Here is a 13917-nt window from a genome sequence, read left to right as displayed (position 1 = left end):
TACATGTTGTCCATCAGCTGACAGTTTTGATAGCAATTTAAGTACTCAATGATTACTGAGCTAACTAATACAACTTTTGACACAAGTACTAGGTGAGGACTTGTCTGCAAATAAAAAAAACTTTACCTCGGTCTTCTTACTCAACATGTACTTAGAAATAATTTCCATTTAATTTGAACTGAAGCCATACTGTAGCCTACATGTATATTGAGTAATCTGTAATGCCATTCTTAAGATGACTGAAATGCTCTCACAATATGCACAATGCCTTGTAAAAATGTAGAATTAGGTGATCTTATGGGGTTCTTCATATATATGGAACGGTCCTGTCCTTTCCCCTCTCTCATACAAATAAAATATATCTGTTATGGAAATTAGAGGATGGAGAACCTGCTACCTAGGACATCTTGCACTGACACTATCCCATTCAGATGCTGCTGAGTGAGCATTAGCAGCAGTCTATTCTCACCATAGTTTTAGTGTGGGCAATGCTCATTTTAATTCAGACCAAGAATCTTCTCAAATTGTTCACAATTTTACATTTGCTGTCAAGCATGTAAGCACAGACTCAGCCATACTTTCACACTATTTACATTTTTGTAGTTTCATCAATCTGGTCAAGCAGGATAACACTACCCTTTCATCTCTGCTGAGTTCGGGACTATATTAACATTGTCAGTTAAGTATAATGTCATGTAGGCCATAACAATGTAATGCATTACCAACATGACATTCTATATGAGATGGTAGACAATTTTTTTTCGAGGGGCACCCCTTCTAGGATGTCTTCAAATCACTCAAGGAACATGTGTACCGAATTATATGCTTCTATCCAGCGCGTAACGTTTTCTCGGCTTGGAGCCCCTACTACTGGTGAATTGTATTACATAGACAGACACAGCCAGACAGATATAAACTTTATTTACCCCCAAGGGGAAATTTATGTTCCAGGTTGCTCTGTATACATGTAGATACAATTTTTTTTTTTTAAAAGAGTGATCACTATGCAGAAGAATAAAATGAAATGCATGCAGATATTTCCAGATATTTTTGTTGATTTATTTAACATTTCACACATAAGTCAAGCCTGTAAGGTAAAAAAAAATAAATAATTGATTTGAACTGAATCAAAATGAATCGGATCCTGGAGCATTGCTAAGGATCAAAAATAATCAAATCATTGGCCTAAAAAGAAATCGAATCGATATCGAATCGCCATGAAGGGTGTGATTTATACCTGTAATATAAGCACATACACAAAAGCAAAGAAAAACACCACACATGCCATACACACTCACTCACTCACCCTTCCAAACCACTCACTCTCTCTCACACACACACACACACACACACACACACACACACACACACACACACACACACACACACACACACACACACACACCACTTGTGCTAACCCACACCAGAGGTAAGAACGGGTAAAAAAATCCAAGCCCGAACCGACATGGGCCCATGGGAATTGGGCCGGGCCCGGCCCGAGGCCGACTAATTATTGGATGTGTAGGCCCGAGCCCGAGGGAAGCCCGAAATTTCAAATTTTATTTATAAGGAGGGGTGATCTATGATAACAAATCAAAGCCCTTAAATTAAAGCCATTAAAGTATTTTGTTACGAAATCTAAGTTAAATAGACTGTATAAACATGCAGGCCATCTTTTATATTTCTGTGTATGCTGCACTGCAGTGCACAGAGGTTACATTAAGCGATAATCCATCATTGACGCTTTTTTTAAGAGTTGGCGGAAAATTTTAAGGGCGTCCGTCATTTTGACCGGCTGATCATTGGGCCATAAGCCACAGCAGCAGTACGACCTTAAAAATCTAGCGCGGCACTTTCACAGAGAGAGACAGCGAGACAAAGAAGAACAACGACGCGAGCAGCAGAACAGGAATGAAGGAGTTCTTGAATTGCCATTGCAAGAGTTTATTAGGCTACAGTATGTGTCGGGTTGATGAGGCGACCTCTGTTTTTTGCAGACCACGCGTCTCTCGTGGCCAAAACACGGCCGAAATGCCTCAGCGCACTGTGATGGGAGGGAGAGGCGAGGGAAAGCGCGTGCATTCTAGCAGCAGGCACTGCACTGCTGGATTATCAACTGACGTGGAATATTATTAACGCACAGCCTACATAGCCTATTTATTTATTTTAAAAAAATAGAGAAGCCGAACCCGACCCTACCCGAACGTAATGAGTGACATTTCGGGTTCGGGCTCGGGCCTGGGCCAAAAATCATAGGTCTAACCCACACCCTCTCTCAAACACACACACACACACCACACTCAGTAAGTCATCCACCCATACATCTACCAATCACACACACCATCACCCTTGAAAAACACTTTCTTGCACACTCCCTCACACTAGCCTACTTCCTTTCGAAAACACTCACACACACTCAGTACATCGTCCATTCGCTGATACATGTATTCATACATCCACACACATCGTCCATCCACTGATACATCCATCCACACACCCACATACACAAAAGCAAACACCACACATGCTATAACACACTCCCTCACCCTTCCAAACCACTCTCACCCACACACCACTTGCACCAGCCCACACCCTCTCTCAAACACACTCAATACGTCGTCCATACACCGATACACACACCCCCACACACACCCCCACACCCCCACACACACACACGCACGCACGCACGCACGCACGACTTGGGAGAGATAACCAAGGTGTTATTCACATTTCATCATACATCCACATTTTGGATTGTAGAAAACAAAAATAATGAAAAACACAATTGTTGAGATTATACCAATGATCAAATGTAATGAATTTTTTTTTTTTTTTTGTTTTTTTTTATTACCTTTATCTTACCAGGGAAATAAAATCACATTGAGAATAAAATTCTCTTTTACAAGTGAGCCCTGGCCAAGGCGGCAGCACACATAACAGTTACATTACAGACAGGACACATACAAAACAGAACAAATCAATATGGATAAAAAGATACAATTACACAATAAAAACCATAAAATAATAAACATAAAACAATGAGATGGGAAAGAAGATAAAACGCATGTCCAAGTATTTACTATTGTAGCTCACTCCCCATCATGAGTGTAGATTCTGAGTGCCCTCCCTCCTCCATTGACAATAACCACCATTTCAATGCATTCCAGTGGCATTGTCCCTTGCTGGTGCAGGAATGTCTTTTACCGACTTTGGTGGCCACTCACCCTCTGGAAGCTAAAAGAACTGCAGACAGGACTGTCACACGGAACTTTCATTCAGGTCATCAGGACTGGCCCCTTGGGTGATGTATGCTATGTTCACAGCACCTGGAATCCACCACCAACCTCTGATGGCAACGCTGCTCTAGATCTCACCAACTCTGTTTGCGTAAAAGGTTTGGCATCCATAACGTTCACGCTGTATGGCCCCCAAGATGGTCTGGCTGTTGACTAGGTAATGCCACTTCTTGACCTCGATCTTGCAGTGCTTTTCAAAGTAGTTCCACCACCTATCTCAGAGTTGACAGTGTTGACATCAGTTTGTGTATAAGGCTGCCAGCCTGAAAGCATGAAACAGAGTAGATCCTTCAAGAATTCTCCATGAAGCCCTGGATCTAATCGGATCAAAGTGGGAGGAGTGAGCCGAGAAGTAAGAGGACTGACACCATGATCCTGGCAAACCAACTCAACGACGAGGATATCAAAGCCCTGGGCCTCGGCTAAACCATCGCCGGTGACAGGTTGCATGTCAAGGTTTCGATCAACCTCTCCAAGAAGAAAAAATGTGCCTAGGCCAGGACTTGCGTAAAGACAGACTGAGAGAACAAACACCAGAACTACTCACCAGAAGAGAGCTGTTGAGCCAAGCCCCTTGCCTCTTAGAAGGACCCGCACTCAAGATGGTTACCCATAAGACCAAGGCGGTCATAGAGGCAAGTGTCATGTATTGCGCAGCAGTCTCATGTATTGCGCAGCAGACATCTGGGATGCCGCCTTGGCTCAGCTCAGCATACTCTTCAAGGAGCTTTATGGCATTGTCTCTGAGCTCGCTGAACAAGTCTCACACCGCCAGACCCAACTACAAGCACCATATGCATGCTCACTGCCATCAGAGAAGGTGATTGCACACGGTCTGGGCTGTACCTGCGGTGGAGCTGCAGCCATGGTATCATTGTGAGGCTAGTTGAGGCCAAGGCCAAGCTGAATCCTCTTGACCACAAAGGTGACTCCAAGAAGGCAAAGATGTGTGGAGCAACTACTTCCAAAAGCACTGCCAAATGGAGGTCAAGAAGTGGCATCACCTCGTTAACAGCCAGACCATCTTGGGTGCCATACAGCGTGAAAGTTATGGATGCCAAACCTTCTAAGCAAACAGAGTTGGTGAGATCTAGAGCAGCGTTAACATCAGAGATTGGTGGTGGATTCCAGGTGCTGTGAACATAGGAGACATCACCCGAGGAGCCAGTCCTGATGACCTAAATGACAGTCGTCTGGCAGTCTGGTGCACAGTTCCTTTAGCTTCCTGCGGGTGAATGGCCAACAAAATCAGTAAAGGACGTTGTTGCACAAGCAAGAGTCAATGTCACTAGACTGCAGAAAAACACATGTTGTTAGTGCTGTATTATTGTGTAAACACAAGGTTGTGTTTTCATACAATTATGGTTGTGTTTTTTGCGTCTTTTTGATACACTGTAGCATTGTGTCTATGGTACTAAATAATACACGATGGCATATGTTGTGCCCATCCCTGTGATGTAATCTTGATTGGCAGAAAACACATGTTAAAATATCACTATCTTACTGACGTGCTTATGATAAATTTCTCTGAATTGCAATGTCCTGTAGGGGTGGAGTCAATTCAAAATCAAATTCAAGTTCAACTCCACTTCCTGAATTGAATTAAATTCAGAAATTCTGAATTTTGCACAAGCCTGGTATGCACGTGTGTGTACTTAACTATGTCCATGATGATGGTGGTGGTAGTGGGCTTGATGTTAAGTCTTTGATTGTTGGGGTTGCTGGTTGTTAGTGACGGGCTGAGAGAGAGGTTGTAGGAGGAGAACTAGGTTTCTGGGAGCAGTAGAGCTGGGTTGCTGGAAGTAAGGGGGCTACTATAATAAGCCTGGCTGGTCCCTGCTTCCCCTGGCAGGGCGGCAGGCTTATAGGGCCTGGGTCTTGAGCTCGATGGCATTCCTGCAGGTGTTCTACTGGTTCACCTCTGGGGGCCAACTGCCTTTCAGGGTGGCTAGCCTCTCGGCCAGGCCGTGCATAGCACCACCGATCATGGGACCCACCCCGTTCACCTGCAGGAGGGAAGAACAGACACCATATTATAGTTACATGTGAGTAGTGTTGCACTGATCAATCAGCTGCCGATAATGATCGGCCGACATTGGCTCAAAATAGCGTGATATTTGATCTGCATGTTTTTGTCGATACATATCAGGCTATTTTTAGCCAATGTACTGAGCAGATTGATCAGTGCATCACTAGGTTTTAATTTTGTTCAAACATTTTTTAACAAGAAATAGACTGGCCCAGAGTACCATCATGTAAAGGCGTACAGCATATGTTGGTCCCGGCAGTGCATTCCTTGGTGGGGGTGCGATGCCTTTGCAAGTTAAGTCATAGTTCTCAACGGCGCAGAAAAGCCTTTTTTGTCACAAGGTTTGCGCAGTTTCCGCGGCGTGTTTCTGTTGCAGCTGCAAATTTCTGTTGCTAAATATGTCAATGCTCTGCTGTGCCTCAACCAAAACCATGGCTAACCCTCAGGCTCGTTCCTAGGGTTTTGGGGGTCCTGAGGGAAGGGGATTGTTGGGGACCCTAGGGCATTTTAGTGGCCGGGGGGTGGGGGATCCTCCACCAGAAAATCGTGTATTTCCTACATGTGATTTTGTGCATTTAAATCAATTAGGCGTCCGGCTTGATGCTGCGCCGGACAAGGCAACCACAGCGCCAGAATTTCAGTTTCGGGAGGGCTAGACCATTTTTGGGTGGCACTTACGTCATTGTTACATAGGCTACCATTACAACATAATGTCACCAAATCCATATAAACCTAATGAAACGACTGATTGCTACAGTGCAGGGCCGGATTAACGCAGAGGCTGTATATGGCTGCAGCCTAGGGGCCCCCACCTTTCAGGGGACCCCCGATTTGCTAAGTAAAAAAAAGCAGAATTTGACAAAGATGCTATATTGAAAAATGAATCTGACATGTTGAGTATAGTTGGTAGACATGTTATCCTTAATTATCAACTCAATTTAGACATTGTCCATGTAAATCTGTCAAGATTTCCCTTCTGGGGGGCCCCACAGCAACCTGTATCTTAGGGGCCCCAGGCCATCTTAATCCGGCCCTGGTACAGTGTTGTATTAGATGTGCACACTGGCTTTTTTATTCTCATAATTGGTGCATTGTGAAGATTCTCTGATGCACTTAAGAGTTGGGATAGGCTTACGGCCGCGGTGTTCCAATAAGGAGCGCTTTATCAAACGCCTTTTACTGAAAATATATACGATGCAAGCATGTAATTTCCATAGGCCGTATAGCCTGCACTAGGCCCAGGCTTTCATAACTCCACATTTCCCATCACAGAGGATAGAGCAGCTCTGGTTTGTTGCAATGCATAGTTGTTCCAACCCAAGTTGCAGGTTGCAGTTGCAGTCGCAAGCCCATGTGAAACAAAAGGCTACAAATAACCATTGAGGATTAACCAATCTATTTTTCAAGCACCAGGCAACCCTTCCTTCTTTTTTTTTTAAAGATTTTTGTTTTGTCTTTTTTGACTTTTTATTTGATAGGACAGTGTGGGAGTCGGACAGGAAGCGAATTGGGAGAGAGAGGGCAATTTGCGAATTGGGAGGGGTCGGCAAAGGACCCGGGCCGGGAATCGAACCCGGGTCAGACGCATGGTAGGCAAGCGTCCTACCGGTTGGCCATGGCAGGGACGGCAACCCTTCCTTCATCTTGAAAATATGCACTCCACTATTGCTCTGACATGTCTGCATTGAAATACCATTTACAGACATATTCCACACTCTCCATCAAGAAAATTATATGCAAAGCATGAGCATGGGCACACTTTAAAGCTTACAGATTTGTTTTAAGAATGTAGTTACATCTCAGTCCATCTACATAGCACAAGAAATCCTTCCTTTAGCGCAAATATAAATACACATTTAAATTGAGATTCTCAGAAGCAAATTCTCTTCCTCTGTGCTGCTCTTGCACCAGCACATACTTTGAATCTGCCTGTGTGTGTTCCGTGTGTCGAGTCAGTTGCCATAGCATTGGAGACGCCAGAATGCATGAGAGGGCTGCGAGCCTTTGACAGCCAAGTGTGATGAGTCAGTGGCTAGCTCGCTAGTTAACTCATTGGCTGCCAGCCATTTTCATAAAAGAGTAACCCAGAGTGCCAGAGATTTTTCAGCATTTTGGGTGTTTTTTGGAGGCTCACAGAAAATTGAGTTCTGTGTCTATGTCAACACCATACCTATCAAAACACAGATTAGACGCTCATCTGTCATCAGAAAAAAACGGTGTCTCTCTACCCCTTTCCGTTCTTTCATAATCATCTGTTGAAAATAAGTGGAATTCGCCAAAATGCTGCTTTCTAGCCAAAAAGCTGAGAAAACGCCATTTGAAGTTGACCTATAATTGCAAGTGTTTTTGCTCATAATGACACCGTCCTAACAACTCCAAACCTATCAGATGCTATTACAGAGTCTCCTGTCATCTGTAGCCAGAACAAAAGATCGTTTGTATGGTCTTTTCAACCTAATAATGTACTGAAATATAACGGGGTGGGCTTGAAAACAAGAGTGTTTTGGTTTGTTGCTGGCGCGCACAATGGATCATGACAGCAGGTGCATGTAACTCATGTGAAATTCTAAACTCACAGAAATACTGTCTCATAGTCCCTCTGTTTAGCCTGTAGTCCTCTCCTTGAGGAACAAATCACAACTGATTTGTTTCCTCCTGTAGGCCTACCGTGTGAACTGGGAGGCAGGCAGGCAGCACAACTTAGCTTACTGTTGCTTCTTTGGCAGAGCGGACAATTTGCAGATTGATGACTACTACATGTTTCTGCTATAGTGATCTTGTCATATATTGTTCAATGAATTTTCTTTTGATAAAGTACTGATCACATATCCAACATTTCACAAGCCGATTGGAGTGGGGAAGGCTAGCTGGTCTGAGGCTAAGTGCAATGCTTTCTCATGTGAGCTGAATGTATCTGACCAGACACAAAGGCTAGCCTACTGTTCCAAGAATATGCAACCCCCCTGTCTTTTTGATGATACAGTAAGCTGATCATACTATACAAATCCATAACTGCAACTGTAGAATGAGTAAAAATAGTTGACTTACCAAGGCTCCTTTATTTAGGCTTAGTTGTAAGTTGTTAGCGATTTCGTGCTAGCTAGCTAGCGTAGCAAACAATAGCCAAACATTCCCAACTGAGGTGACCACTAGTCCCGTGCATTTTCCTGTTAGATGATCTTTTGTATGCATCATCCTGATGTTGTGTAGGCTGATCACATTATCCAAAATGAAACAGTTGCCACACAGATCATCTCTGGTTGAACATGGTGTATTTTGGGCAAGCTAGTTACAATGCCTACTAGCTAGATGGCAACAGGGGGGTGTATTTTGGTCATGAGAGGAAGTTTTTTTTTTGTCAGGCTCGGACACTAAAATCAGTAGAATACCTGTGTTAAAATCAGAGGGCAAGAAAGTAGACTACTGTCACAGGTGCTTTACTTTCAAAAATGATTTTGCTATGCTACTTTTGAGATTATAATAGTAAAAAGGGATGTTTTTGTCTTGACATTTCCTCTTGATGTGAGCTAATGCCCTGCCCTGACTGTTCCTAAGGACACTTCTGCCACCTACAGGAATAGTTAGAACATGACTAGAGGCGTGAAATTAATACACAACATAGGTCAGACCGTCCTCAAGGCGTGGCTGTAAAAAAACGCAATTATCGGCGAACGACGTCGAAGGCAGGGGGCGTCACTATTCGAAATGACGTCATTCGACGGCTAAGGCAGCCAATGAGTTAAGTGGAAACAGGCTTCCAACGATGTACTCAATATATCTAGCCGCCATAGCCCCTGCCCCACTAAAGGGTGTTATTGTTATTGTGTGATGGTACGTTTATGTACAGGGGTGGAGCCAGTGTTTCCCATACATTGAGGAAACTATGGCGGCCCGTTTAAATTTGGCTGCCATAGTTTCCGAAAATGTTAAAAAAAAAATTAAAAATTAACTTTTTTTTTTTTTTTTTTTTTACGATTTCCGTTTTTTTTAAAACGATTTGAATCACGATTTTCTTCGCATTTTCCTCCTGGAGTAAATACATCCTATACAGAAAACCACAAGTGCTTGAAAGACAGAGGGATCAAAAGTCTAGTCAAGTTGTTGTAGTTAAAGGATAGTTCCGGCGTAAAATGAAAGTTTCACCATCGCTTTCCCATGCCACATAATGTATCTAATGATGAGCCATTCTGGGCAATGCCGCGCCGTTATGGAGTTAGCTAATTTTAAGCTTTTTGGCGAAAAACGCAGCCAATGCATCACGGCGGGGCCAATTATAGGCCTATTATTTTCTGATGTTTCCCCGCTATAAACAACTTCAAAAACGCTACACACTTCATCACAAAGGTCTCGTCAATCAAACTGAGGCACAGAGAAGACCATCGGACCACACAGTCTTTCACTGGCCAGTGTTTTCAGAGGTGTCTCACTGTTGCAACTCTCTGACCCGGATGCAGGCTACTCAATCAGGTGGCTAGGTAGGCTAAACATGGTCCGCGGTTCTTACACCGGCTGCGACCGTAAAATGAAAAGCTGGAACCCCGACCGTTTTCACCGACTGCCACTGTCTAAACCAGCCATATTACGGGAATGGCTAATAGCATCAGAAGTGGACGAAACTGACATAAACACCAATACCCTTTTTGTCTATGCGTTAACAAATGCACAGTACTCTTACATTTTTATCTCTGCTCCTATTATTTTTAGATGCGTCCCACGCATCTCTATAAGAGGCTTTGGTGTCCGTCCGTCCGTCCGTCCGTCCGCCCGCCCTCCCGTGATGCGTTTCTGAATTGTGATTCCCTCTTGTGATTCCCTCTTGTGTCCACAAGGTGGCAGTCGCTCAGTGGAGTGGCGGAGCTCAGTTTTGGCCTGGAGCTCATGCGTGCAAACCAAAACGTCTACCATAATGGTTAGCAAACCGGCTACGCAGCTGATTGATTGCATTATCTGACACAACTGCAGAAGCACAGAAGTCTGTATGCATATTCCATCCATGTGTGCCATGTGTGCTAGCCGAGTTCCTAAACATTCACACAAAGACGTCTTCAGATAAGGAGTAACTGTCAAGCGCCACACTCAACAAACTCTTCATGGTCAATAACACCAAGCGGAGCACAAAAAATAGGAAGGCATGAGACATTTGCAGATAGCGTTTCCTATGTTCAGTGTTCAGCGTCACCACTCAAAAGAAACAACACCCTTTGAAGAAAACAACAGCCCGAACACCGGCAATCCCCTGTATTTTTTGACAATGCTGTGAGAAGTGCAGGCAAGAGAGCAACTCGCGCTTTGAGCGTGGGTGGAGGAGATTACTTCGATACTTCGATTAACGCGAGCACAGGGAGAGTGATTAGTTTATGGAACTTACGGTTTGTCTGTTACGGTCCACGAAGACAATATCCACGTGAAAACGCAAACGCCTGCAAACCACTGTTTTGACAGAAAGACAGTTCACCTGTCGCCTACTCTGTTTTCTTCCCAAAGCGGCATTTAAAAGTATTCCATGAAATCCAACATCAACGTCACTTCAAATAGGTGACAGCATCATGCACACACATGAAATAACACTTCAGTGAGGGGGACACATCACTGCTCTCATATTAAAGTGAAAAGAGAATTTCACATTTTAGTTTATTTAATGTAGGCCTATGCAAAATTGCAAATAGCCTATTCATTGAAATCTGTCCAGAAAGGGTTGTAATGTTTGCCTGTTTTTTATGTTTGTAATTATTTTTAAAAAAAATAAAAAATCGTGATTAAAAAAATAAATAAATAGAGATTTTATGTTAAAAAAAAATGTGATATGGGATGGACCGATGGCCCCCCTAGCTAAATTCGCCTTAGGTCCCCAAATTGCTAAATGTAGTGTAAGGGATTATTTTGAAAAGACAGTAACATGTAATCAGCAATGCATTACAGTTTTTCAGTAACTTGCCCAACACTGTTGAAATCCTATGGTACTTTTTCAAATCCAGGCTTATACAGTACATGGTAGGCTTATTGATAAATTGCCTTGACAGGTTATGAGGAGGCCAAGGGGGCGTTTGGGCAAAAAAGGTTCAGAACGGGCATAGACGGACGCATCTGTTGTCCGCCTGTCGGACTTGTTTTCATTACATAGACCCCTGCATGAGGGATGAATGAAACTGTGTTGTAAACAGAAATGATTCACTGTACTGCATTTTTTGAAAAAAAATATAAATGACAATGTACTACTATACCAAGGGTAAAATGTTATGTAGCCTTATTTCTCAAAATATAAATGGCTGAAATGTAGTAATGCTGCCCCCATAGTTTCCAAAATATCTGTGGGAAACACTGGGTGGAGCACAAAGTTCTCCATGTTCAATCAGCTCTAATGGACCACCCTTTATATATTAACAGCCTTATGTAAAACAAAATCTGACTCCATGTGGGCCCGCCTTGCACCTGGCGGGCCCTGCTGCCTCAACCAAAGGTTCTCCCCCTTTTTTGACACCCTGTTTATATATATGAGAAATGTGAGCATGCGTGTGACTGTGTGACACTCACTTCGATGAGGTGTGCCATGGTGACAGGAGCCGATGGCCATGGGAGCGGAGCCCATGCGTCCATTCCTCCTCTAATGCATCACGGAGAGCATGCAGATGACCAGGGCCTTTGTGGACATGCCCATGCTAATGCCAGGCTGGAGCTATATACACACACACGGACAAGACAAGGCCATGACATGAGATTCAATTTAGATCTTAAATAGATTAAATACAAAATAGATCTTCATATTCATCCGACACCATTGTCTCACTCAGAGTACACTATTTAAAGGGACACTGTGTGAGATTTTTAGCTGTTTATTTCCAGAATTCATGCTGTCCATTCACTTAGCCTGAGTATCATCCTCCGTAGTGACCGCGCTGGCTCAATACTTTCGCTTGCTGACCACGGACCATCCGTGGTCAGCAAGCGAAAGTATTGAGCCAGCGCGGTCACTACGGAGGATGATACTCAGGCTACCATTCACTAATGTTACCTTTTTCATGAATACTTAACACCAACGTCAAATTCTAAGTATTCATTTTGACTGCAAAAATTTGCACTTCTCATACATGAAAAGGGGGGTCTTCTCCACGGTCCACCATTTTGAATATCCAGAAATAGCCATTTTTAGCTGCAAAAATGACTCTACTTGGACCATACTAGAAAATATTTGTTAATTACTTAGTAAACTTTCATGTAAAGATCAAATTTGGCAATAGGCGGCCCAGTTTCAATGACCAGCATAGTTGCAGTACCTTTTTTGACCATTTCCTGCAGTGTCCCTTTAAGGCTATTCTCTTAGGTTAAAACAGAAATGTTACACTGGCTTTTTACTCAACGGTTTTACTCACACCAAACATCAAGCCCAGTGGCTGTCAAAGACGTGTGCAGGCCCATCGCAAGCCACGACACTTCCCATTTGATCTTGCGTGGCATGACCCAGGAAGATTGCACCGATCAGGCGAGCTGGTTTCTGCTGACTTGTTGCTCTACTAGGAGGAGGACGAGGAGGTGACACACAACCCGGTGCAGTGTGGTACCTTGCGGGTCGCAGGACTTTTTGATTTGCTTTAGAATCTTCAATTGATCATATCCCAGACAATGCCTTTGAGGTCTGCATTCACACTGACCCGTCTTGTAGGCTTGAATTGCCCCCACAAGGCATTTTGGTTGCAGAACCACACTATGTCCAACAGCAACATTTCATCTTGCAGTGTGCCACTTGCTGCGGAAGAACAGGTTTGGGACTGTAAGTTGGCTCCAGGACCTCCAGAAGTGACTGACTTGTGTTCGCATTTCTTGCAATCTTTTGAAGGGGTAGGTGTTGTAGTCAACCATTTAGAAATCTCCAGAGTGGCTCAGCCAAGCAGCAGTGTGTTCGGGGTGATCACGGCAGAAGTGAATCTCTGCTAAGCAAGGATGAAGCGATCTTGTCAGGGTGCTTGCCAGTTCGACATGGATGGCTCAGCTTGACATGCAGCAGAATGCTAAGCCCCTTGATATGGTCCGAACAGGTAGATGGACGTCAACTGGAATGATGCATCTGGACTCCACTCTTTAGGTAAATCACCCATGGTTTTGGCCCTTTCCTTCTCACAGATGATACAATCGTCAACGACTTTGGGCCAGGATTCTTCGTCTGATCACCCAGGCTCTCTTATCTGCAGCAGCGTTCCTGCCACTCATGCCCCTCACTGTGTGCTTCTTGCGCTTGGAGACCCAGGCTTGGTATGGTAGCAGGGGAACAGCTTTATGGTCTCTGAAGGCCTGTATCCGCCCTCCATACGAGAGTAACAGTTGCTTGGTCTCTGTATACAACATGGCTGTCAATGGTTGCATTTGCGAAGATGGAAGATGATGCCTTCTTGCGCCGGGCCCAGGAACACTCTTTCCCTTTCACTGACAGTGATGTGCTGGATGAAGGTACTGCCTCCTACTTAGCTTCATCTCTGCTTCATCCCTCTTGACATTCGGAAACCCTTTAGCCACTCTCTAAGTCCATGCAACTGTCCCGACCAGCCGCCTTGGACTGACAAAATGCCTTTCGTCCAATAGCTCTTGGACTGCTGTTACTGT

The sequence above is a fragment of the Engraulis encrasicolus genome, chromosome 14, assembly GCF_034702125.1.
Source record: "Engraulis encrasicolus isolate BLACKSEA-1 chromosome 14, IST_EnEncr_1.0, whole genome shotgun sequence".
NCBI lineage: Eukaryota > Metazoa > Chordata > Actinopteri > Clupeiformes > Engraulidae > Engraulis > Engraulis encrasicolus.
Note: the sequence above shows the minus strand (reverse complement) of the source record.